This window comes from Giraffa tippelskirchi, chromosome 12 (genome assembly GCF_054371585.1).
Source record: "Giraffa tippelskirchi isolate mGirTip1 chromosome 12, T2T-mGirTip1v1.2.pri, whole genome shotgun sequence".
NCBI lineage: Eukaryota > Metazoa > Chordata > Mammalia > Artiodactyla > Giraffidae > Giraffa > Giraffa tippelskirchi.
Genome location: NC_137286.1, coordinates 28,221,830 through 28,245,686, shown reverse-complemented (window position 1 = coordinate 28,245,686; position 23,857 = coordinate 28,221,830). Strand labels below are relative to the sequence as shown.

Sequence of the window (23,857 nt, the reverse complement as noted above, 5' to 3'; positions counted from 1 at the left end):
AAAAGTGAAAGTGAAGCCGCTCAGTCGTGTCCAACTCTTCGCGACCCCATGGACTGCAGCCTACCAGGCTCCTCTGTCCATGGGATTTTCCAGGCAAGAGTTTATGTTTACTTTTTTTCACATGTATCCACACTCATACACACACACACACACACACACACCCCATTCAAAAAACAGATGTATTGAATGGGTAGAAAGTAGTCACTAAGTGAATCATATGTTTATATTTAGTAGTTACTGGTTTCCCCTTTCCTTCCAACATAATAAAGAAAACAGGAAACAAAACCCAGTATCAAAACTAATTGGTGGCAGCAGAACTTCACAATAATGTATATTTTTAAAGCCACAAAAAGAGAATGCTTAAAGCCAAGGTCTCCTGAACAGCACAAATTAGCTCAGCCCTCCTGTGAAATATTTGGTTTACATGCAAGAAGCTTCATTTTCACCATCAATCTAGTTCAGTGTTCACCTCCTCTAAGTAGTTTTCTTATCTCTCTGAGGCAATGTTAGGAGCGCCTCCTCTGACTTCCCAAAAACAGTGACATGCGTTTATCATATCCCTTCTTATACTGTGTTGTTAATTTTGGTTTATAGCTTCATTCATCAGACTATGAGTATTGTGAAGGTTTGGAACTTTGTCTTCACAGTCTCTGAATAGCTGATAGCAAATATGGTCATGCCCAATACGCTGTAAACATTTTTGAATGAACAAGTAACTGAAACTATTGTAGTAAATATACTCTGTACAGTATAAAAGCTCAGACAACAATAGAAACTTCAGGTATCAGAAATAATCTAAAATAATAATGCATTTTTCCTTATACTAGTAGTGTATGAATCTTGTTTGCTTTGTGCCCATGTAAGCCCTGAACAGTGAAATGATTTGCTCAAATTTATATAGCATGATATTGAAAAAGCAGAGAAATATCTTCTTGGTTTTTCCATTGTCCAACGATGCCACTTAAAAGACCATGAATGAACCTACCAATTATGTGCTTTCACACTTAAATAATTATGAAAATTATGCTATGTTTCACCTGAACCTTTACCTTAGTTTTAGAACTGAAAAAAAAAAGTGTTTTTCATTCTATGCCATCATTTTGAAGCTTCAAAGTTTCTGCTATTTGATACAGATTTTCTCCTGTCTACTTTCGGGTATCTACAAAAATTTTCCAGATCTCATTTCACCTTAAAATATCGCTTCCTCTTTCAGTACTTGTCCTTGAATCAGCTTAATGATAAAGAAGCTGTGCACACACACCAAGGAGAGAACAGACAACATAACATTGCTTGGGAGGATTTCCTTTCCGTGTTTTCATCCCAAACAAGAACGTATAATGTTGGGAGACCTTTTGCCCCAGACTACTCAGGCTATTGTAAAAGTAACTTCCTTTTCTCAGATGCAGCAAAGAAGAGTTCAAGCCTCAAATCTTGAAGGGGCGCATCAGAAATTTACCATATAGAAAATCCCAAAGATCTCTGGAACAAGAGAATCACATCATTAACAGTACCACACTTTCACCCCCAAGTTACCCTTCACACTTCAGCTTTCCAAGTAGATTTTAGTTGTAGAAGGTTATTCAAGTGTCATGTTTGAAAAACGGAGATAAAAGAAGAACCCAGGTTTCCTGCACTGCAGGTGGATTCTTTACCAGCTGAGCCACAAGGGAAGCCGAAAGACAGATACAAGAAAAAACAAATGTGGTTAAAATAATGAATATATATATGTGTATATATATATTTATATATGAATTTGTCTTTAAGAATGTAATTAATCATTAATTTGATGATATACTTATTTGGTTCCTTAGAACCAAAATGACTTCATGAAACACCATTCCTGGGACTGAGAAAATGTTTCAGGGCCAATATATTAAAAATGTGCTCATGGAGCTAAAAGAAATGTACTGTGTGCATGTGTGTGTGTATGCGTGTACTGCAAACTAAATATGTGGTTTTGAGATCTTGTAAGGGAAAATATATTATTTCTGTATGTCTTCCCCAACTGCATATACTACAAAATGACTGCATAGATGTCATGTCAAAGTCATAATAATTTCTTAACCATGTGGAGGGAGAGAAAAAAATGAATATTGAAAGATGTTGTAAACGTCAGTGCTAGAAAACATTGATTTATAGTAAATTCCCAGCAAACCAAGTCTGAAATAAACAGATTAATTTTAGAATTTAATTAGTTAAAATATCTAATTCATTCAGATCATGGCAAAGATACTTCTTAAAATAAAAGATCTAGAATATATAATCCTGTAAATCTTTGATTCCATGAAATGTGTTAAGATTATTCAGTTTCTTGTCAAAATGAAACAATGGCACTATAACATACGAGGAAAAGAAGTTTCTATAACATTGTGAATGACACTGCCACTGCCATATCAATCTTTTTTTTTTTTTTTGCTGTAAATACTGATATTAACTTATTCTTGCTGGTTATAAAAATACTGTAAGAAGAAAAATAGGAAAAAACCCAACAGATAACTAAAGGGCTTTTTGTGTGTTATTCAATCCTGGTTTAATTCATGAACAGAAATCATTTATGTGTATTTGGTGAAGGATATGTGATCTGGCCAAACAATGAATGGGCTGGGATGCAAGAATCAGCTGTGAGCCTCAGAGCTAAAACTTGGGAGAATTTTTATGGTCTTAAATTTATCATTGTTTATGATTTTATAATGCTACTATAATCTACGGTCAGCACATGCTTTTCATTATTTTGGGAATTCTCAACCCCCTCCTCCAAGAAAATCTGATTTCAGAAGTTCTCACACAGTCAGAACCCTCCCACATGAAATTTATAATCAAAGACTCGGCTCAGAACCACATCTAAATTCTGTTCAAGTAAAATATCTCTCTCCGTTAAATGTTCTCACGGATCAAATCACCATATTCATCCCTACATATTATTTCTGCCATAAAAATTATCAGTGTGCTTTAAGAAAGGTTTTTACTCTTACAAAATTATTGAGATGTCTATCTGAAAATCAATGGTATAGGTTTGGTGACATAATTATTCTAATTCTCAGCAGCCAAGCATTCATAAACGTGGAGCAATGTCTTTTCCTGGTGGTAAAGTTCAGGATCTGCTAATTGGTACAATCAAAGAGAAATGGTTTCAAAGCTGCTGCAGCAGTATGCTTACCTAAATTGAAGCACAAGCTAGGTCCATGGCGAGAAGTGCTCATTTATACATATAAACTCAGAAATTATATTGCCCAATAATCAACTTGCCTAGGCAGCTGTTCATAGATGTGTCTTTGCTCTATGTACCAAGAACCAGAGCCATGTAGGGTCTTACTTCTTCACCCTCCAAAGGACGAGTCACAAAACAAATCACAGAGAAAGGACTCAGAAAAACACAGAAGCTGCATCCTTAGCCCACATACGCTTATTATTTGGTTGTGCAGTTATAAGAATTGTATCCGTAAGGCAGAAGAGCACCTAAATAGACATTTCATTTTGGAGGAAAGAAATACAGAGCCTATAATAAAAATATGTTGAAAGCTAGTTTTAGTTTTCTGCCTTCTAAGTTCATGAAAGAGATTACAAATAGCATGCACTTTTTAACATCACATTCTATTGCTTTTAAAATATTATATAGAGTATACAATGCATTTTTCAGTTATTGCTTACAGCAGAATAAATATGTCATTTTTCTATATTTCTACTCATAAGGAGAATCCTACGTAACTCCCTTTCACAATATTTGTATTATTAAAGATTTTGTAAGGATACCACAGGTATATTTACATACGTACAACTTGAGGTGCATGGCAAAAAGCAAGCAATCAAGAGCTTCAATTTGGTGTCTTAAGAATTGTTCTCTATTCTTATTATCATGAGATTGTGTTCAGAGCTGGAGAATTTAAAATGGAAAAAAAAAAAAAACCCTCATACTAACAATCACCATTTTTCCTGTAATCAAGTCCATACTTCTTTTCATATTCTTTCACTGGATTGCTTTTCTCTGTTTATTGTTGTTGCTAAACAAGGTGAGAGTTTAGGCGACATTTTTCAATGATGATTTCTTTTGCAATAACAAAATCTTAAATGCAGTCTCTCTTTTCCTCCTGCTATGTGCTATCAAATTCATTTTTGTATGGGAGGCACAAACTAAAATGAGTAAATTGCCCTTAGTAGGTAGTACTCTTTTCCAGACACTAGGAAGTAAATTGTCAAAGAGTTACACAGGGTTTTAGCTGCGTGATTCCCATTGACTTTAATGGGAGTTGCAAAGAAAACACCCCACGCAAAGCTTAGAAAAGTAGGGGTTAGTTTTCTCTATGGTCTCCACTGTATTTGTACCCTCTAGCCTCGAACATTCTCTCTTCACATGCTTCTCTGTTCTCCCCTTCTTTGTACCTTACCCCTAAAAGGATAAAAATCTTGGGCCTTTTCATTTAATCATCCCCCAAGTCAGCCAGTCAACATTCTCCAACCCTAACACCATTTCCAAGATGCACAATTAAACATCTCTTTCTCCATTCCTTACAATCTCAAACCATCCTTTACTATCCAGTTTATGTGGCTAGCTAGAGAAAATATATTTTTAAAGAATATTATTATAACATTAGCTGGATATTTTTGAAACTTGTACTGTATTTCAAACGACATCAAAACTGCCTAAAATTACATTCTTTCCTAGTTGTTAAAAATGACTATTAGTGTTATCACTTTCATCATTATTTAACTTTTATTAGTTTTAGTGTTCCCTGAAAGTTCCCAAAGAGCACAAATAAATATACCAGCCACTGGGAAATGCACCAAGCATTGCAAGGCAGTTATCATAGCTACAAGGAGCAGTTAAGTGTTTCATAGGACAACTAGTTAACATAATAGATACCATGATGTTAGATCCTGGCAGAATGGGTACACGTTTCCATCATGTCTGGGGAATGAAGGACACCCTTGTCTGTATAATGGAGACAGCAATACCACAATTGCCTGATGTCACTCTTATATAATACCTCACAACACATACACACACACACACCCTATGGGACTAATTCTCTAGTAAGTTTTGATTGTGGAGACAGCCAAACTAGGCTAGCTTTGAGCTAGATTTTTATGAGTGTTTGGTTCTGTATAGAATGCACAAAAGGCCCAATCTTCATGCCTACCACTTTTTTCATTACTGTGGCATTAATTACAAAGTAAGATGCCAAGTAATTGGCAAGGGGAACACTACTTGCTTATTTATCAGATACCTTTATCCTATGCCCCTGGCTTCTCTCCTTTACTGCACTTTTATAATAGATTACCAGGGTAGCAATGTAAAGAGTAAAGGGTCTTTCCTTTGCACATTTATAAGCCAACTTACCTTGAATTCTTTGTCCTATTTCAAATCACACTGGCAAGAAAGGATTTGCACTCAGCGACTTATTAATCAACACACCATATACAAACACATAAAGTCTAAAAGAAAAGAGTATGTTCTGCTAAAAGCAAAAGGTTTACTACCAGAAATCTTCCCAGTTCATTCTTGTACCTCTGTACTCATTATTTCTATGCAACACTGTGGGAGTACTCCATAAAACACCAGACCAATCAAGCAAACATCCTGAAAGCTTCTCGCTACACAGGGTACCTCAAAAACAGACCAGAACATATTTTTTCCCAATTTGTTGTCTTATTTGCCCCCAGTTATTATCAATTACTACTGTTCCCTCTCTATGTTGATCATGACAAAAGATATGTTTTTCATAAAATAACACATTTGGACATAATAACGAGAACCTTGGTTCCCATCTTCCCTGTTGCCGAATAGCACGTCTCGTGCTGTACAGGCGCAGTTGGCTGTCCAAGGACCCTGATGCCAAATTGCGGAGGATATTCTTGTCGCAGTGACAAATTGCTTGCTGGTGGGCTGTGCAGAGTGTTGTTCTGGCACCATCAGAGTTGTCTACGTGTCTGTCACTTGGTTAGGCTGCTTCAATGCTAGGTGATTTCACCCCCACTGCCGCCCCCTTTCCTTTTCCCTCAATGCATTTTTCAGACTTACCTTTGCTTCCCAGCGAATGGGGGCTTTGACATTCACTTGACAATGAGCCTATGAAAATGTCTCCCGAGCTCTCCGTACAGGTATCTGTAAGGGCGAGAGAAGGATTTTTTTTTTTTTTTCACAGTGCCATACTTGTTTTCCATACAAACCTACAGGCTGCCATTACAGCCACCCACATCCCTGTTGGCAACGCACTTAGGCAGCGAGCGCCTTAATGAATCCAGACAAAACTGCACAGCATTCCTGACACACAGAAAAATCATGCATTTTAATGGTATTGCAGGGTAATTTATTTCTTTAGTCTGTAAAAGGTTGATGGTCAATGTTATCTGATAACATTTCAGCAAGGAGATTATTCTGCTTTGGATCTGATGCTTCTTTTTAAAATTAAAATGATTTCTTTTGTAAGTTTCTAATATTAAGTCTGCTTCATCAGCGAGGATCTGCTTTTTGGAAAAAAAAAAAGCAGCAATGTAAACGAGTAGACAATATTCAGTAAACAAATTAGCTTGTAAACATACTGCAGGCAATTCCAACAGTGTCTGTTGACTACCTAGGAAGGTATATAATTTAATGCCTCCAGATAATTTGTGGGTAAAGTCTAACCAGCTGACATTTTGAGATAAATAATAAATAATACTCCTATTTCATTACTGAGTTTATAATTAACTATAAATGTAAAGGCATTTTAAAAACTATAACTATCAGAGATACAGTACTTAAGATTGTTTTGTGAAACTGAAAAGGAGAATGTAATGAATACAAAAGATGTAGGAGGTTTTTTTTTTTTTTTATTCTATGGAATGACAGTAGATTTTTTTCCATGAAACATATTTTACAGTCCTGGTGCATTATTTAAGACTTGAGGATGTATAAAAGAAGCTAATGGGTTTTTCACAAAGGATAATATACAGTGGAATAATTCTGAAAGGAAATGAACAGGCTTTTAATCTTGTGGCAAAAAAATGTTTGTTTTTGCTCCTCTCATATATGAACGTATGTTAGTTTTATTGTTAAAACTGTAGCCTTGAATTTAGTAGATTCTAACATTCTTATAAATGTTAATGTAAAGATAGTAGATAAGATTTGTTTTCCAAGAAACAGATGGATGAATGGATAGACAGATATTCACTTACATTAATTAGAAGTAGTAATAATAAGGCTGTGAGTAGTAGAACTTGGAGAAAGACTAAAAGATAATAGTTTCTACTCTCAAGACACATAGGTAAAAATTTCAGCCCAAAGTGATTTTTAGTTTGTTTTCATCATGACTGGTGATAGGACTTAAGTCAGCCCTCTGGACTACATGGGTATTTCCAAACTAAACTTATCAAATTATCTTTTCCAGACACTTGTGTGTTTTGTTTTATTCTCCAAAACCTGGCAGCACAAATGTTCTAGCTTTCATCACGTAGGAGCATCCTGTGTGAGGCTATTGATCCTAAAATTGCAAGGGTTTTCTAAGAAGGCTGCTTGTTGGTTCTGCACTGTTGTCATTGAAGTGGTTAAAGCTTTGTTTGTTTGTTTTGTTCTGAATGGCTCTTAATGGATTAAGCTTTAGGCTTTTCCAAAGCAGTAACTGATTGTAAAAGTAGCAGAAATAAACTAACCACAGGGTGCATGTGTGTGCTGCCAGAGCAGATTATGACCTTTAAATTCTAAAACTAAGCTAGTATAAATGTGTGTTAAATAAAATATCTCACTATATATCTTTACTAAGTTTATCCACTGTAAATTGCCGCAAATTAGGTTCACCAATACTTACAATGGATTAACTCTATTTAATCAAGAATAATTGAATTGAACTATATAATGACCCACAGCTACTGAGATGGATAATATTAATTACAGTTGCAGGATCACATTTTACTACGAAATTAACATGCCATTGTGTTTTGATTCTAGAACTGCTTTTCATAATTTTACCAATAATATTCAAAATGGTGATCCCAAGTTACATAAATCTTTAAAACTATCACTGGGACTTTAAATAATATGTACACTTGTCTTCATAACATTAAGCTGTGGTTCTGGGCTCATATAATTAGGTTTTGCTTTGAGTATGATATTAAGTAGAGGATTAATAACCTGACAAGCAAAGAAACACCCATATTTGGAGAAACAGATGGAAATGCATGAATTTCTAAGACTATTTGCTACAGTGCCAGTTCCTCTCTAAAAGGAGGACCTTATTCAAGGTCTCATTACCAATGGGCAATTTCAGGTGCTGAGTACTCAACTGGAAACATGAAATTCCATGGCACAACTCTATTAATGGGTGCAATGGACGAAACACTACAGATTGTATTCAAGTCACCCTCCAGTTCTCCAGAATGGCATACAGGGCTTCTCTTGAGTACCCCCCTAGCTGCTATTGATAGAAGACAGACTCCCTCTGGCGGAGCTCTTGAATTTTCTAGAGAACAGATATCACCCCCACCCGGCAAATCATGAACATATAGAAGAAACAGACTAAATAAAATGGCCTCTACTTCAACTTCAAATAACCCAAGATTCATCAGTCAAAGTCTACAGAGATGACAGTCCTTCCGCAAATCTTCAACACGACTGTTCCACAGAATTGCGACATGGCACCTGGGCCTCTCTGAATGTCATCCTTGGAATATTGCATTTTGGAAGTATACCATATTAGAAAGAACTAGGATACTTTAAATGCAGAATTAAAAGCCTTCAATTATACCTCTGGATTCTCTTGGACATGAATATTGTATTTCATACTTATCTACGTAAGTGCAGATGAACCATTTGTTTTACTTCTTAGAACCTAAGCTCAACTCACTAAATCGTATGTATTTATGAGGTTCTTCAACAGAAAAAAAAAAATAGTTCTCTTTTTCATAGATGTTGTGCACAAAAGATCTGAAACCTTCAAGGAAGTTTCTAATTTCTGTCTCACACTTGCAGTAAATGCCATCAATTGAACTGAAAGGGGGACTATATTAAAGGAAATGCATAGGCTTCAAAATGAGAGTGCATTTATCATATAGAGAGAATGATTGATTCTGCTATAATGCCCACACAGTCTTTGTAATTTTCAAAATTCCATTCAGAGTGCTCATATTCTGATGACAGAACTACCTGCCACTGTAACTCCAGAGTCTAGCATTAAGAGAGGGATTTCAATGAGCACAATAAAAAAGACGGCAATTTTTCCCCTTGGCATGTAATATTCTAAAATTAAGGTGGGGAAAGTATTACAAAACCTAGATGAATACTTTTAGTGAATGACTAATTTGCTAATTGTGTGACACCCAAAAAGCCAAATGTAGACAATATTTATGTAAGAAAAGATGATGCATTTATAAAGAGCAAGGCCGCTGAGTCCTAATCCTTTCCTAAGGCACTGTACCAAAATAATAAGGGCAGGGGGTTTTAAAAGGAGAGGAGTTTTCCCCACTCTTTCTTGCCTTTTTTAAAATTTGGGATATCTCTCATTGACCTAATGTGTATTTTTCATAACACCTTGTCAAAAGCAAAACAAACAATCTGTGTCTACAGAGGCTACAGGGCCTCTTTTGGTTGTGCCTATTTTTCTTATCTTATTTGCCAATATTTCCTCATTTCACTTTCTCCGTTACTATTTTACTCCCCTACTCACACCATCCTAGTCCACATTCTCTTGCACTTACCCTCAGGTCTCCTGGACTTCTCTTGTCACTCCTTTGTCATAAAGAGCGGAGGAGGGGCACTGAGGAGTGACATGGCCCATGACACACCCCTAATCTTCTCCCCTGTTTACACCACCACCTCAAATGAGGAGGAAACCTTCCAGAGTTTGAATGAAAGGCTTTGGCCTCTCCTATAGACAGGGATGCACAATACGGAAATCGTGTTTGTTAACCAGGCTGAACCATTAAAAAGACAGGATACACGACAGGATAGCTTTAGAAACTCTGAGGAATTTAGGCCATACCAAGTTAACTAAATGGGAAGCCAATAAATCAGGTGAACTTTGCTGACTGCCCCTCAAAATCTAAGAGCCCAACATTATATAGGATCTTTAAGAACTGGGCTATGAAATTTTGCTTTATTTTCTTTAAATTTCATGAGGATGAAAGAGTACATGGTACATTGGCAATACTCCATCTGACAGCAGAAACATGTTTGCATTTTGGAAAGAAAGCACAAAACCATCCAGGATTGACTGTTGATAAATTGATTTCAAAAATGTTTGGTTTTTAAATATTACATTAGAAAAACGAAGCACAATTTTGATGCATTAAAAGAAATGACTCCCCAGGTTTTCACTGCATCCTTATTCCAAACAGAAAGAGGAACACAATTGGAATACGGAAAAATTAGGTTAAATGCTAAAAGTGTATTTCAAATCTAACATATTAAGGGTTCTTCTTTATACAACATAGATCCTATAGAAGAGCTTGGGTAACGGTGAAAGATTTATAAAATGTATATGATTCAGGGATTATAAAAATGATGTGCACATATAAGTAACTTAAAAAAAATATCCTTTGTAATAAGAACCTTCCCTCACTCATGTGAACTGTGAATTAGTCCAGGAAAGGAATTTCAAAGAAGATATTTATTTGTATGTTTTCCGTAGGCTTTGCCTTCTCATTTTATCCTCCACATTTTTAATAAAAATGCTTATCTCCCTCCCAGAGATTTTATGGGCTTGCCCCTTCATATGTGTATCTGTGTATATCATAGAATGTTTGAAGTGCTAGAAATATATTTCCAAATAGCTCAGCATAAGACTACTTTTTTGTATTTGTTGGTGTATGTGTGTGTATACACCACTCACTCAATGATTACAATCTGCCATTATGTTTACTTGACAGTACATTTTTTCATGAATTAACTTTAATAGAAGGTACATATTTAGTATAATAATCCAAGCTAGAGAGGTAGACAAAGGAAAGATCATGTAGATGGATATAAATCTTAACACAGATGTAGATACATTGATTCAAATTTAGTTGAAGTCAGAGGGATCAGTTTTAGCATGAAAATTACTTTCTGCTCTTAGGTGGGTGTTTCTAGGCTTTATTTCCCTTGAGATCAACTGCATGCAATGATTGTTATCTATTTTTAAAGTAATTATGAATCACAGATACCATGGTTCTTCATGGTTGAAAAGGGATTTAAACACCAACTTTCAGCATAAATGGATGGCCAATAGTTCCTCAAAATTTATTCAAGAACCTGGAAATTACCAAGAGATAGGAAATAAATATGCAGTTATAGTCCAGACCCTGGGTTCTGAATTCTTTCAGAAGAAATTTTCAGTCACACTTGCATCTCTTAAGTCCTTCTCTATTTCTACAATAGTTCCAGAGCATTGCTCAGCACCATAGATGCTCAGCAACATGGATGTTGACTGACTCCCTGTTCTTAAAGGAGAAATCATTTCTAGCCTAGGTTTCATTGCTACCAATTCTATTATTTTTTCCTTGAAGAGCTACAATCTCTAACTCTCATTTTGGGAGACTCAAATTCATTCTGAAGTGTAACATACACACACATACACAAGTCATTTAAGCTCTAACTTCAAAAATAAATGCTATGCCATCTCTCAATACCGCCTACCTATCCTACCCCATACACTGCCCTCCTACTTTTTTTCCAGAAGGAATGTGAGTGATGGAAAGAATAAGGAAAACATATTTTGAAATCAAACAAAAAAATGTATTATAACTCCTTAAAATAAATCACTGTCATAGATGGCAATGATACTAGTACAAATAAACTAGTGGTCAGAGGATTTCACACACACATACAGAATCAACTGGTGTTGGAACATGGACAAATTAACAGAGCACCATATTTGAAGCACCTACTATGTGTCAGGCCCCAGATATAAATTCAGCAGGGTGAATAGTTTTACAAAATCTGAGAGAAGTAGATTTTTTTGGTCTACCCATTCTATACAAATTGCTTTAATCCATTTAAAGGTAAGATATCTCCAATAATAGGATATTAGGCATTTTGTACTATTCGACTTTGATAATGTACTTTGAAAAGAATGCTTGGCACATAGGAGAAAGTTAAATATTTGTTGAACGAGTGAATAGTTATAAGTACTTTTCAAAGGCAAAATAAATCCTCTGCCACTTCTAATGTATTTGGAAAGACATCAATAAATGGCTATTGTAAAGAAGAGTGCAGATGCTAGTTAAGATAATCTGAGTAGTAGTTTATTTATTCTGTTATTGAATTTTTGTTTAGAACCCCTGGGGGAAAACTTTTGTTGTGATTACTTCCAGGCTGGCAGTCAGTGATTCTACTCCAGAACAAAATCTCAAACCAAGTCCATGTCCTCTCTTCGTGTCCCTGCCAGTTAACCATCCAGTTGTTAACACATTTTAAAATCTGACAGGTTATTTCACTTCCAAAATGATACTAAGAGTCACACATGTCAGAACTCTACTTGATAAGTTGTGTTCGTTTCAAATGCGGTATGTGAGCACTGAATCTTCACTCTTAAAATCCTGCAAAGTATATCAATAATTATGCCAAATCCATCCAACAGTTGATTGAGGTGTTTTCAGTTTGATATGAGTGTCAAAAAGCGAACATTTACTTTATTTAGATCTTTGCCTCATATGTTGAATGGAAAAAAAATTCATTCATACATCAGAGTAATCCCTAATACTAGAAATTAGGAGAAAGTGTCTCAGCTTCTACACACATTTTCTTTGTGGTTACAGAGGTGACCATGGCACCCTGTCCCTTATTATACCCAATTATATCTGTTACATGTAAAAGTTCTAAGAAGGATACAAATTTGTATAATTCTCAAATGCTTTAACAAGGAATAGGTTTCTTTTTTTAAGATTAATGCTTCTTTAATTGTAAAGTAAATGTTATAAGGATATCTACCATGATCTCTTCTTTAGGCCTCTTCTGACATAATCTTTCATGTTCCTACTGTATCATCAGTGGCTGAACGCCAGTCTGAGAAAATTCAGTGATGGAAACTCTTTACTGGGGCTTCCACATTTATTTGTGACATCCCCAGTTTGTAGCTATGTTAGTGCTAGAGCAGGCAGCAATAACCAACGGAGAAAACAGGAGTAACACAAATTTCATATTTAAAGTGATGTCATAAGGCACCAAGGCTGCAATCCAGGAAGACTCAAAATACAATTTTTAAGTGAATCAATGTGAACAGAACAGAGAAACTGAGGAAAAAAGAATCATGTCTAATAAAAAAGAAACAAATGTCGGAATGGAGAACATGGCTGTATATATTAAGTTTACAAAGGCAGAAATTTAAGAAAGGTTAAACAATTTTTTGATTATAAAACTCTTCAGTAGGTAAGTTATAGATTAGATACTGCAGATCAATTGATCTCTGGTATTTTTCAAATGTTAATTCTTGGCAATACATTTGAGAATAATTATTTCATAACTGTATTTGTTTTCGTTCTAGAACTCATCCCCTGTAAAACCCCCTAATCATGGGCAACAGTGGGCTGAGGTTAACATCGACACATAAATTCATCGTCATCTTTTAATTTTGTGGCCTTGAGCCTTTGACCCAGAGAGATGCTGGGAGTTCACAAGGGCAGGACTAAAAGGAGCAAACACTTGTCTTTTGGAGCCCAAGCCTTGACCTTAAAGATGTAAAATGAATTGCCTACTCCGAGGATATTGTTATAGTCAGGTATGTGAAAATGAGCAGTAGGGATGTGAAAGAAAGACAGACAGGAAAAAAAAAGAGAGAGAGAGATGGGGGAGGGGCAGAGTGGGGTAAGGAAAAGCATTTTAAAGATTTTGGTTTGTCATTAAGTATTCACAGTATATTTTATACTTCTTTTTTATTGTTGTTTAACCATTGTCTACTTTTAAAACTGTAGATAGAAAAGAGAGGCTTCTGACTTCTCAAGAATTGCTGTGAAATTTGGTTACATACATTATTCCAACCCTGGGGGGTGGGGGAGAAACAATTATAGTTCATTATATGCATCTCAAGTTGTTTATTCCTTACGATGCACAAGGATAGTTTAAGGACTTGTTTCTGCCAAGAGCTTTTTCCCTCCCCCCAAATAATTTCACAACAGAGTAAAAACACATGGACTTTATATAAAATAAAAATAGAAGTGATATAAGGGTTGTATTTTTATAGCTGTATTTGAGTACATTTCAAATGAATGTTTGTTAAACAGGGGGAAAAATCAGACTGGCATTGTCGTGATTCTAAGCGAATTAGGTGAGGCAGGAACAGGAAGAATCTGAGTAGCTTGCATTTAATTAGCACTTACTGGTACAAAATAAATTAGACAGATTTGTCTTGTTTTATGAGCAAGATCCTGTTTTTCTATTTCATTTTCTTTGTGCTTTTGGTAAGGACGGATCTGGCGCTTTGGATACTAAATAGGCAACTAATTCAATTGGTGCTTTCTCCGAGGGTCTGCTTGCAAACCGGTGCCAGACTCACTGGTCCTTTGTGTACTGCCCGCCCTGCATGTGTCTGGGCTCCCCTGGCCAGTCCGTTTTTTTGTCTCTGATGGTTAATAAGCTTTGAGCCTAGTAGTCAAATGTGGTGGGAACGGGGACAAGACGAGGGTCCTTAGTGAAGGTGTTTGTTGTTAAATAGAACAATTCAGCTGTCTCTTTAGAAAACTTGACAAAAGGAAATGCTCCCTGCTGAAAATTTTCTTAGCCTGTTGCACAAAAGATGAAGTTTGTTTAAGAAATTGCTGCTAAAGAAAGCGTCAACCCATTAAGGTAATTATATGGAACCTGTGCCGTATAACAGCTTAATTGATGTTAATGTTTGTCTAATTGGTGATTGGGAGAGTGCAAAGGACTAAAGGTCTTCCGAGCACTTTCAGTCACGGCTCTGAAAGGGGCTCTTCTGGTTTTCACAGTTATAACAATGCCTGCGCGTCTTTCTCAGATTACGCCTTGTTTTCAGCCCCTTACAGCATTCTGCTCTACTACTTAAAGCGTAAAATAAGGGTGAAGAGCCATTGTCTAATGCAGCCTTTTTCAAAGAGTGTTTCTGACAGGGATTGTTCTAGGAATCAGGCAGGAGAGAAGGGAGTGTGAGAGGTGAAAGCCACTATCACCCACTTGTGTCACCTCCCCAATGAGCAGCAAGAGCCGCCTAATTGCTGCATCTGTTTTTTTTTTCTCCCTCCAACCCTCCATTCTCTTAAACAAGATCCTTACACCAATGCCACATGTTCCTGTGGAATCTATCAAACAAAACAAAACAACAAAAAAAAACCACCACAACCTGGCTGACATTTTTAAAAACTGGCATGAAAAGAACCATTAGGGAAATGTACACAACAATTAAATGCATGCACAAAAATTTATGAAGTTTTATCTTTTCTAGGAATTCACATTCTAGTATGGACATATTTACAAATATAACTAGATAAAACAATTCATGTGTGTACCTAAACACGTATATGTGACTTTCCTGTGCAAAGATACAGGCATGATTATTTCAGGGATTCTTCTGCATGCAGACACAATATAGATTTTGAAAGCTTGCATCTGTTCTCATATGAGAAAGTCATTTAAATGTGTCTTCCATCTTCACGTGTATTTTTTTAAGTCATAGCAAATATCACTGATTCAGGTTATAAACTCAAATGCTTAAATATTTTGCATCCAGAGATAAAGTTATTAAAGAGCCAAGACTTATCTTTAAAAAAAAAAAAATCTCAGCTTACACGCTCATTCATTCACACACACACACATACAGTGCATTCAATATCCCCCATCTCTGAAAAGTTATAGTTCAAGCTTTTCAATTTTTATGTTTTACATTTCCTATATTGAACAGATTGATATTTTCCTGTTTGTTCTCTTTAAGATTTACTTTCTACATACAGAGTGTATTCATATGCTATCCTAATGAGGAAATGACGAGTTTTTATCAACCTTATTAAACATACACCCAGAAGATATCCATTTTAATAAGGGGCCAATTACTAAGTGTGTCTTCAGTTAGAAAGAACTTAGCTTTTACCTTGTTCTTTGGCTCTCCATGTCTCTAATTAATTGAATCTTGAAATCGTTGGACTTTCAGCTTAAGAGAAAACTGAAGAAGGGAACTTAACAACACTGCCTATTCCTTTATGTCTAGAACGGGCTAAAAAAAAAAAAAAAAAGAAAGAAAAAAAAAAAACACCTGTAATGCTAAAAGACTCAGGCTTTTGTCTGTTTCTAATATTACTTTTCTGCCTAATTGCCATCACTGCCACGTACATTAGGCCCTTTTTCAGCAGGGTTAAAACAGGGCCAGTGATGAATGGAAAACTGATTGTACTGCTGTCAAACTTGAATGTGAGGCTTATTCTAGAGATAGAAGTATGAGGAAAAGGACAGAGAATTGCACTTCATTAAAGCTCTACCAAGCTGATTGGAGTGGAGGAGGTAATTGAGATTTAAAGTGGCATTCCCATCACACTGTCCCTTTTTCAACTTAACAACTGTCATTCAAGCCACATAGGGCAACAATTGGCCAGATTTCCCAGCTCTTCTGAGTAATAAAACAGACACTCACCTTCTGGCTATTCGTTTTACTTACTTTGTTCTAATTTCCAATTCATGTGTCATTAGTGAACGAAGATTGACAAGAAATAGCTTTGACCTCACAGATTTGACCTTCAACCCCAGAGACCCAACTCTAGTCTGAACATAGGTTGGAATATGCTAAGAAACACCTTTCCTTTGCACAAGAATGAATGGCAGTTTTTTCATCATTGTACCACCCCCTGCCTGCCACTACATTTAGACTATGAGACATGTCAACTGCCTGTCACAATTACAATAGACACAGCACACCAGAATTTTCCCCAAATCCAAGGGGAACTTCCTGAACAAAGAGTAAATTTTATTGCACAGATTTTGGAGACCTCCAATTTGTAGAGCCATAATGAATGCATCCCACAGACAAATAGGTAGTTGTTAATTATCCCAGCAATTTCTTTTTTTAATGTGCTAACAACACAGCGTGCTAAGCCTTCATATCCTACACTGTTACCTGATGATCTCATCACATTTGAAAAGATGGTAGTCTGGGAAGAAGGCATTATTATAGCAAGTATGCATGGCAATAAGTTACATGATTATAATTCCTTATTATCATGGTTTAATAAAAAGAAAGTGTGATATTTTGGAAGCAGATGGGTCTGGCTATACCTTTACTGCACCAACTAAAGTAAGTTTACCTATAGTATCACTTTAAGATAAACATCTTTTCCTTGACTGATTATTCAAAAGCACATACATATTAATTTTGTGTCAAAACATGCTGTGGATAAAAAAAAAAAATAAAATGCTGAAGAGCAAGACCTATGACCTGAATAAGAGCCCTCAATACACTTAAAAGTTATTTATACCTTTTACATGGTTTTGAATAGAAACTGGATCCTGGAAATCTATCAGAGTGAGAAAAGGGTTATGGTTTCTTCATACTGTGTAACAAAACATTGGGATGGTTCTAAAAAAACAGAATGAGATATACCACTTTATTGTCCCAGGTGTTTGAAAAGTTGACTGTTTCCTTCCGTGATAAAACATTTTGAAAACACTACCAGGTTACTGCTTTGACTTTATCTTAATGAAATGTGAAGTCATTTTCATTTTACCAGCAATATTCATTCTGCTGCAGTTTTGTAAAGATCATGGATAAATGACTATATTGACTTCACTTTACTGGATATTACAGTCATGTGGTTTTCCCTTGTAATATTCTAACACGGATTTGCATAGCTCATTGTGCTTTACTGTGTTTTCTGAATTTCTTACTTCTGTTGCTAAAAACGGAGGACACAATGCATTTTCTTACAGGAGGAGGCATTAACTTTCATGAGAAATCACAATTGTTACCACATCACCCGTAAGTACTCTTAAAGCTACTACCTTCAGAACATTTAAATAGGAAACTCAAAGAACTGATTTCTTTTGAAGAAGGTGATTAGCATAGAAATACAAAAGAATCATTTCAGAATAGGACACACTTCCAGTGTATGACATAGTAAGAGTTTACTAATAATTCCAAAATTCAGGGAGTCTATTGTGGATAGAGCCTTCCTTATTAGATCTGTGTCACTATTATGGGTGAAACATGCTTCCAGGGTAATGACAGTAACATATTTACCATCACTTTGTCCTCATGCATGTACCCTGCCTGTTGCGACTGTGATCTTCCAGCCCAACAGTCAAAAACCTCTTTGTATTTGGAATTTTGCTTTCTCGTGGCTGAATTTTCATGTCTTTATAGATCAGAGAAGGCTAAAACTTATCGTTTTATCTCAACAGCATATGGTCAGCGAAAGAAATAAACCTTTGGTAGCTTCTGCAGAGACATCTTTTATCCTACACCTATGACAATTAACCTGTGTTAGAGAAGCTAACAAGAGTTAGGCCAGAGGTCAAGGGTCAGGTCCTTGTCAAGAGGAAGTTATTTTTCAGTCCACTAAATCTCTTATCATTTTCATCTGATGTGATATCCACCCGTCAGCCAGAGAATGAAGGCCACTGTCTTATTCTAAGTGCTGCACTTTCTGCCTCAACGAGAACACATTTTTATTACTCTTCCTATAATTACTGTTTCCTAGCTTGGAAATTTCATCTTCAAAATAAATACACTGAACTAGTATTATTTTCAGACTAAAATAAAAATGAGAAAGCAATGTTAAAAACAAGTTTTGAGTATTCACCTTTGTTTGATTTAATGCACATATATTGTGAATGAAGTCAAAAGTGTCAACCAAATGAATAATTAATTAAGTAGCATCTGGAGAAATAACAAATGGCAGACTAGCTTGACAATATAACATGTGCCTAAATGTGTGTCTACAAGTGGGCAGGCTCACTCAGATATTATGGACTAGCACCATATCCAGCTAGCAAGTATGTTTCTGGAATATAATATAGCATTGTCTGAGAAATATTTTCATGATGGATTTCAGTTGATGTGTATACATGCTAAGGCTTGCTTATACCTAGATATAGTAAAATTCCATTTAGAATGTTGTGTAGGCTCAGCCGTCCTAATAGTACAATATGCAAACTGCAATTCCTCTTGTCATGAGATTCAACTTGTAAGGAAAACTTTATCTCAAGGATTAAAAAAAAACAAAACAGGTATCTCAAAGAGTAGGTATCTACTCAAAAGAGTAGAACATATAGTTTGAGTCATGAGGTTAAAAGTGACTGAGTTCGGTTGTTTAGACCTTCTCTTTCAAAACAAGGATACTGAATCACAAAAAAGCCTCATGCTCCCCTCTGTCTGCAGAGAACTGTAACGTCAGTCTGGAGCATTTTCATATGCCTCTTTCCTTCTGAAAACTGTAAGAATAACAAGGGCTTCCCTGATAGCTCAGTTGGTAAAGAATGCAGGAGACCCCCGATGGATTCCTGGGTTGAGAAAATCCACTGGAAAACGGATAGTCTACCCACTCTAGTATTCTTGGGCTTCCCTTGTAGCTCAGCTGATATAAAGAATCTGCCCACAATGCAGGAGACTTGAGTTCAATCCTTGGGTTGGGAAGATCCCCTGAAGAAGGGAAAGGCTACCCACTCCAGTATTCTGGCCTGGAGATTTCCATGGACCTTATAGTCCATGGGGCCACAAAGAGAAAGACACTACTGAGCAACTTTAAATTTCACAAGAATAGCAGAGTGGGATGGAAAGTTTTCGAATGGAAATCAGGGATCATATACTTCCCTCAGATTTACTAAGTAAGTGAAAGTCGCTCAGTCGTTTCCGACTCTTTGAGACCCCACGGACTATACAGTCCATGGAAATCTCCAGGCCAGAATACTGGCATGGGTAGTCTTTCCCTACTCCAGAGGATCTTCCCAAACCAAGGATCAAACCCAAATCTCCTGCACTGCAGGTGGATTCTTTGCCAGCTGAGCCACAAGGGAAGCCCTACTGGCTAGTTAAATAGCAGGAGTCTCAGTTCCCTAGCTGTCAAATGGGAGCAAGAGGTCATTATTCCCATCCCTATGGATTTTTAAAGGCTTAACAGCATTTTTCTGCATCCTCACTACAGATAGAAACCTCTCCTCTGTGCTCCCTAAAAAGAGTTTTATCTTAATTCCTAATAAAAACATACATATTCCAACCTCATGGCCTTGATCTTTTTGAGAACAGGAATGGGTGGTGCTTTCTTCATTTTCCCCTCCAGGTACTTAGCAGAGTGCCTGTTGAATTAATGAATGAAGGAATCATTCTAGGGTGACTATACATCCTATTTTTGCCTATTCTTTTCATGTTTAATTATTAATAGACCCCATTCACTTTCAAAATTATACAAGTTTGGATGACAATTATATAGTGTTTATTATTTCCTTAATGGAGACTTCTTACATCACTATATGGAAACTACTTATATCACTAGTTTACTTGAGATAAATTAATACTCACTCACATTTCTCTTTTCTTCATAACATGATTCCAGTTCTTTTGCCTTTCTTTATTATTTTTTAAAGTTTGGAGATTATTTTAGTGAACAGTTGAAGCACAGATTTGGCCCTCTGCATTCACTGTTATCCAATATTTAAAGCACCCTGCTCCCAAATCAACTCTGGAGTTCCCTATACAGTTATAGGATTCTAATAAATACAGTCCTATCCTTCGATGGGCCTCCCAAATTGAACCTAAAGGGCTCACGTTATTTACTAATTATTATTTTAGGTAACCAACTCTCTGGCTTATTAGTCATGGCTGTACATAAGACTCTGTTATTACAGTTTGGGGAAAAAAATAACTCTATAACAAGCAGAAATAAACAATACGTTCCAATATACCTTATCTTGGGAAACACTAATGCTGTAGAAAGGACCCACTTGAAAGGGTGAGGATGAAATAATAATCTTGTCCTTACAATAACAGCTGTCATATAAATGACATCTTAAAATAAGCACATGGTTCAAAAGTTGGTATACTTGGTCTCTGTTTCTGAGTATAGTAATATATCAGATAGAAACATGACCATTTCTGATTTCATAATGAAAAAAAAAAATGACTTTCCTAAGAAGCCATTCCCAAATTCAACCATCTCTTTTCCCAGCCTGGTCATACTTTTCACTGATGCATTCAAACATTCTATATGCTGATACATTAAAGATTCTCATATGAAAATGAACAAACAAAAATAGAGAAAAATGTGGTTTTGTAAGACAGAACCTTTAGCTTATAATAACATTTTCAATACATTTCTCCAATTGAAATGTGGACATTTATTGTAGGCTCTTTAAGAACCTACACCACCATTACTAGTCCCATGTATTAAATATGTGACTCAGTTTTAGCTTTTAAAATAATATGTAAGCAAATGTCTTCAGATACTATTCAGAGTAAATGAGCTGATTCTTACATTGGAATAGCCTGGCTGCCTTCCATTTTATTTTAGTTCTACTGGTTTATATTCTTCATATCATATCTAAGTAAAAATAGAGGGAAACCTCAGAGGAAACTTACAGGTGTGTCACAGCAATCACGTCTGATCAGCCACCAGCTCAGTCACCAACCCATGGAATTGCTCTTAATAGGCATATCACAAAGTTTAAAGGCGAAAATCAGAATGTCCCTATACATTTAAATGTTTTTTTAAATCTTTAAGGTAATTACACTTTTAACCTTATTTCAGCTTCAAAATAAGGTGGCACTACTGGTAAAGAGCACTCCTGCCAATAGGAGGAGATGTAGGAGACATAAGAGACTCGGGTTTGATTTCTGGAGTCAGGAAGATCCCCTGGTGGTGGGCATGACAACCCACTCCAGTATTCTTGCCTGGGGAATCCCATGCACAAGGGACCTGGTGGGCTACAGTCCATAGGATCTCAGAGTGGAACACAACTGAAGTTACTTAGTACGAATGAAGGAGCGAAGACAGACAAGTCAAAATAACGACACTTTCTTGATCTCACTTTTTTTTTTTTAGCATTTCTCTATGGTCACCTGTAATCAAACTTGAACTGAACTCTTTCCGAAAAATTAAAAAAAAAAAAGCTATTAACAACAAAAGGAAAGAAAAAGAAATGTCTGTTTCCATGCACGAGTTATATACACTTGGGGAAAGGAAATTTGGAATCTTTTCAAAACATAAGGACCTGAATTATTTTTGTGAAAGGCTGGTATATTCCTCGCAATGATCCATAAACAACGTTCTACTTCTCTGTATCAGACATGAGATAAACCCTCTTCCCTCAATGCAAACCATGAAAATCCACCCCTAAAAGACCTCAGTTAAATACATGGCAATCAGCCTCAAAATCTATTCAGCTGAGCATGAAAAGTCAGGAAGGCAGAAACACGTTGACTTTACCTTATGTATTCTATAAAGAATTAAAAAGTATTCAAGCAGAAGAAAACAAGTATCTAAAGAAAGGAGTTTGATGTCATTCCTTACCTCCCCTCGGGTTTGTTGATTCAGATGTTCTGGTTCCTTTTACTTTTAATATTCTCAGAGATTCCGGTTCAAAATGTCGGTGCAGGAGAAAACCCTGAACTGACAGCTTCCTGCGGACACACCAAGCTAAGTATCCAACGTCCTCAGGAAAAAAAAACAAAACTAAACTAAAAAGTAGTGGAGCAACCCCTTCGAATCAGGCAAGGAGAGGGAAACCTTAGCATGGTCACCTATAAGAGAAGGGAACTCAAAACCTAGAATTTCTCCCTAAGGAGCGACGAGTTTGTATCTCCCGTGACGCACGCCAACTTTTAAGACCCAAGCCAGAGAGAGGACACCTGGCTTTGAAGACCAGCAGGCGCATGCGCAGGAGATCGGCGTTGGGGAGCTGTGCAAACTGAGGATTGGCTTTTAAAGGGCCGTGCACACTCACCCGCCCTAGAACTCCTCACAGAAGCAGCCCATTGAAAAGTGCCCAGAGCACAGGTGAAAGAGACTCGTTTGCTAACTTTAAAGCTTTGGCCTGAGGGATGTCTTCCACATACTCTCCAGGGATGGAGGCTAGTGGGCGCCATCTTCCTTCTCTCCCTATGCCTTGCTGAAGCTAGAGGTTGCCATCTTTTTATTCTCTTTCTTTTCCTTCCTGGGTGACACCTTTGCACTTGCCCTCTGCCTCACTTAAGCCCGCAGGCGCCATCTTTGCGCTCTTCCTCTGCCACACTCCAGAGTGCCCGTATATCCCAGAGGGGAGCCTCGGAAAACAAGTTCTCCTAAATTTGAGTTCCCTTACTGTGTGAGTTGCCCATTTTCCTTGGCTAATACCCTGCAAATAAACCTTTACTCTGCTGCAGGCATGCTTCCCTGGTGGCTCAGATGGTAAAGCGTCTGCCTGTAATGCAGGAGACCCAGGTTCAATCCCGTTGTCAGGAAGAGTCCCCTGGAGAAGGGAATGGCTACCCACTCCAGGATTCTCATGGAGAGAATCCCCATGGACAGAGAAGCCTGGTGGGCTACAGTCCATGGGGTCAGAAAGGGTGGGACAGGACAGCGATTAACATACACTGCTGCAAGCACTTGCTGCCAGAGTGTGGCTTTCTGTACCATGGGCACATGAACCCTTGCTTGTTACAACTCTATATGCATCTGGTTTTTGTGGCTGCCACTCAGAGGTGCTCCTTGACCACCTGTCTCTGGAGGACAGGTGGGCTTGCATTCCTAGGGCTATAACACTCAGAGAGAAACTTCTCCCACGACTACCACTCCCAGGGCACTGCAGGGAGAGCAAATGGACACACACCCCTAGTCTTCCTAAGAAAGAGGCCTATTTGCTTGTCTAGGAACTGTGGGCTGAGGAACAGGCTTTTGGTTTGGCGTTGGGGACAACAGAGGCGCTCTCAAGGAAGTGAGGCTGGGGCTGTGGTCACTGTGCTTTCCCTCTGCCTTGCTCCAGCTCAATGGTATCTTCCAGAAG

The 23,857-nt window shown here is 37.0% G+C and overlaps 1 long non-coding RNA gene across 1 annotated transcript; it reads right to left on the bottom strand.

Annotated features, from left to right (window-relative positions):
- Positions 1-5,635: 5,635 nt before the first annotated feature.
- On the bottom strand, positions 5,636-23,110 carry LOC145528891 (uncharacterized). Its single transcript, XR_014070769.1, has 2 exons — positions 22,387-23,110; positions 5,636-6,100 (listed from the first exon to the last, which is right to left on the bottom strand). It is a non-coding gene; the product is annotated as an uncharacterized LOC145528891 (long non-coding RNA).
- Positions 23,111-23,857: the final 747 nt, after the last annotated feature.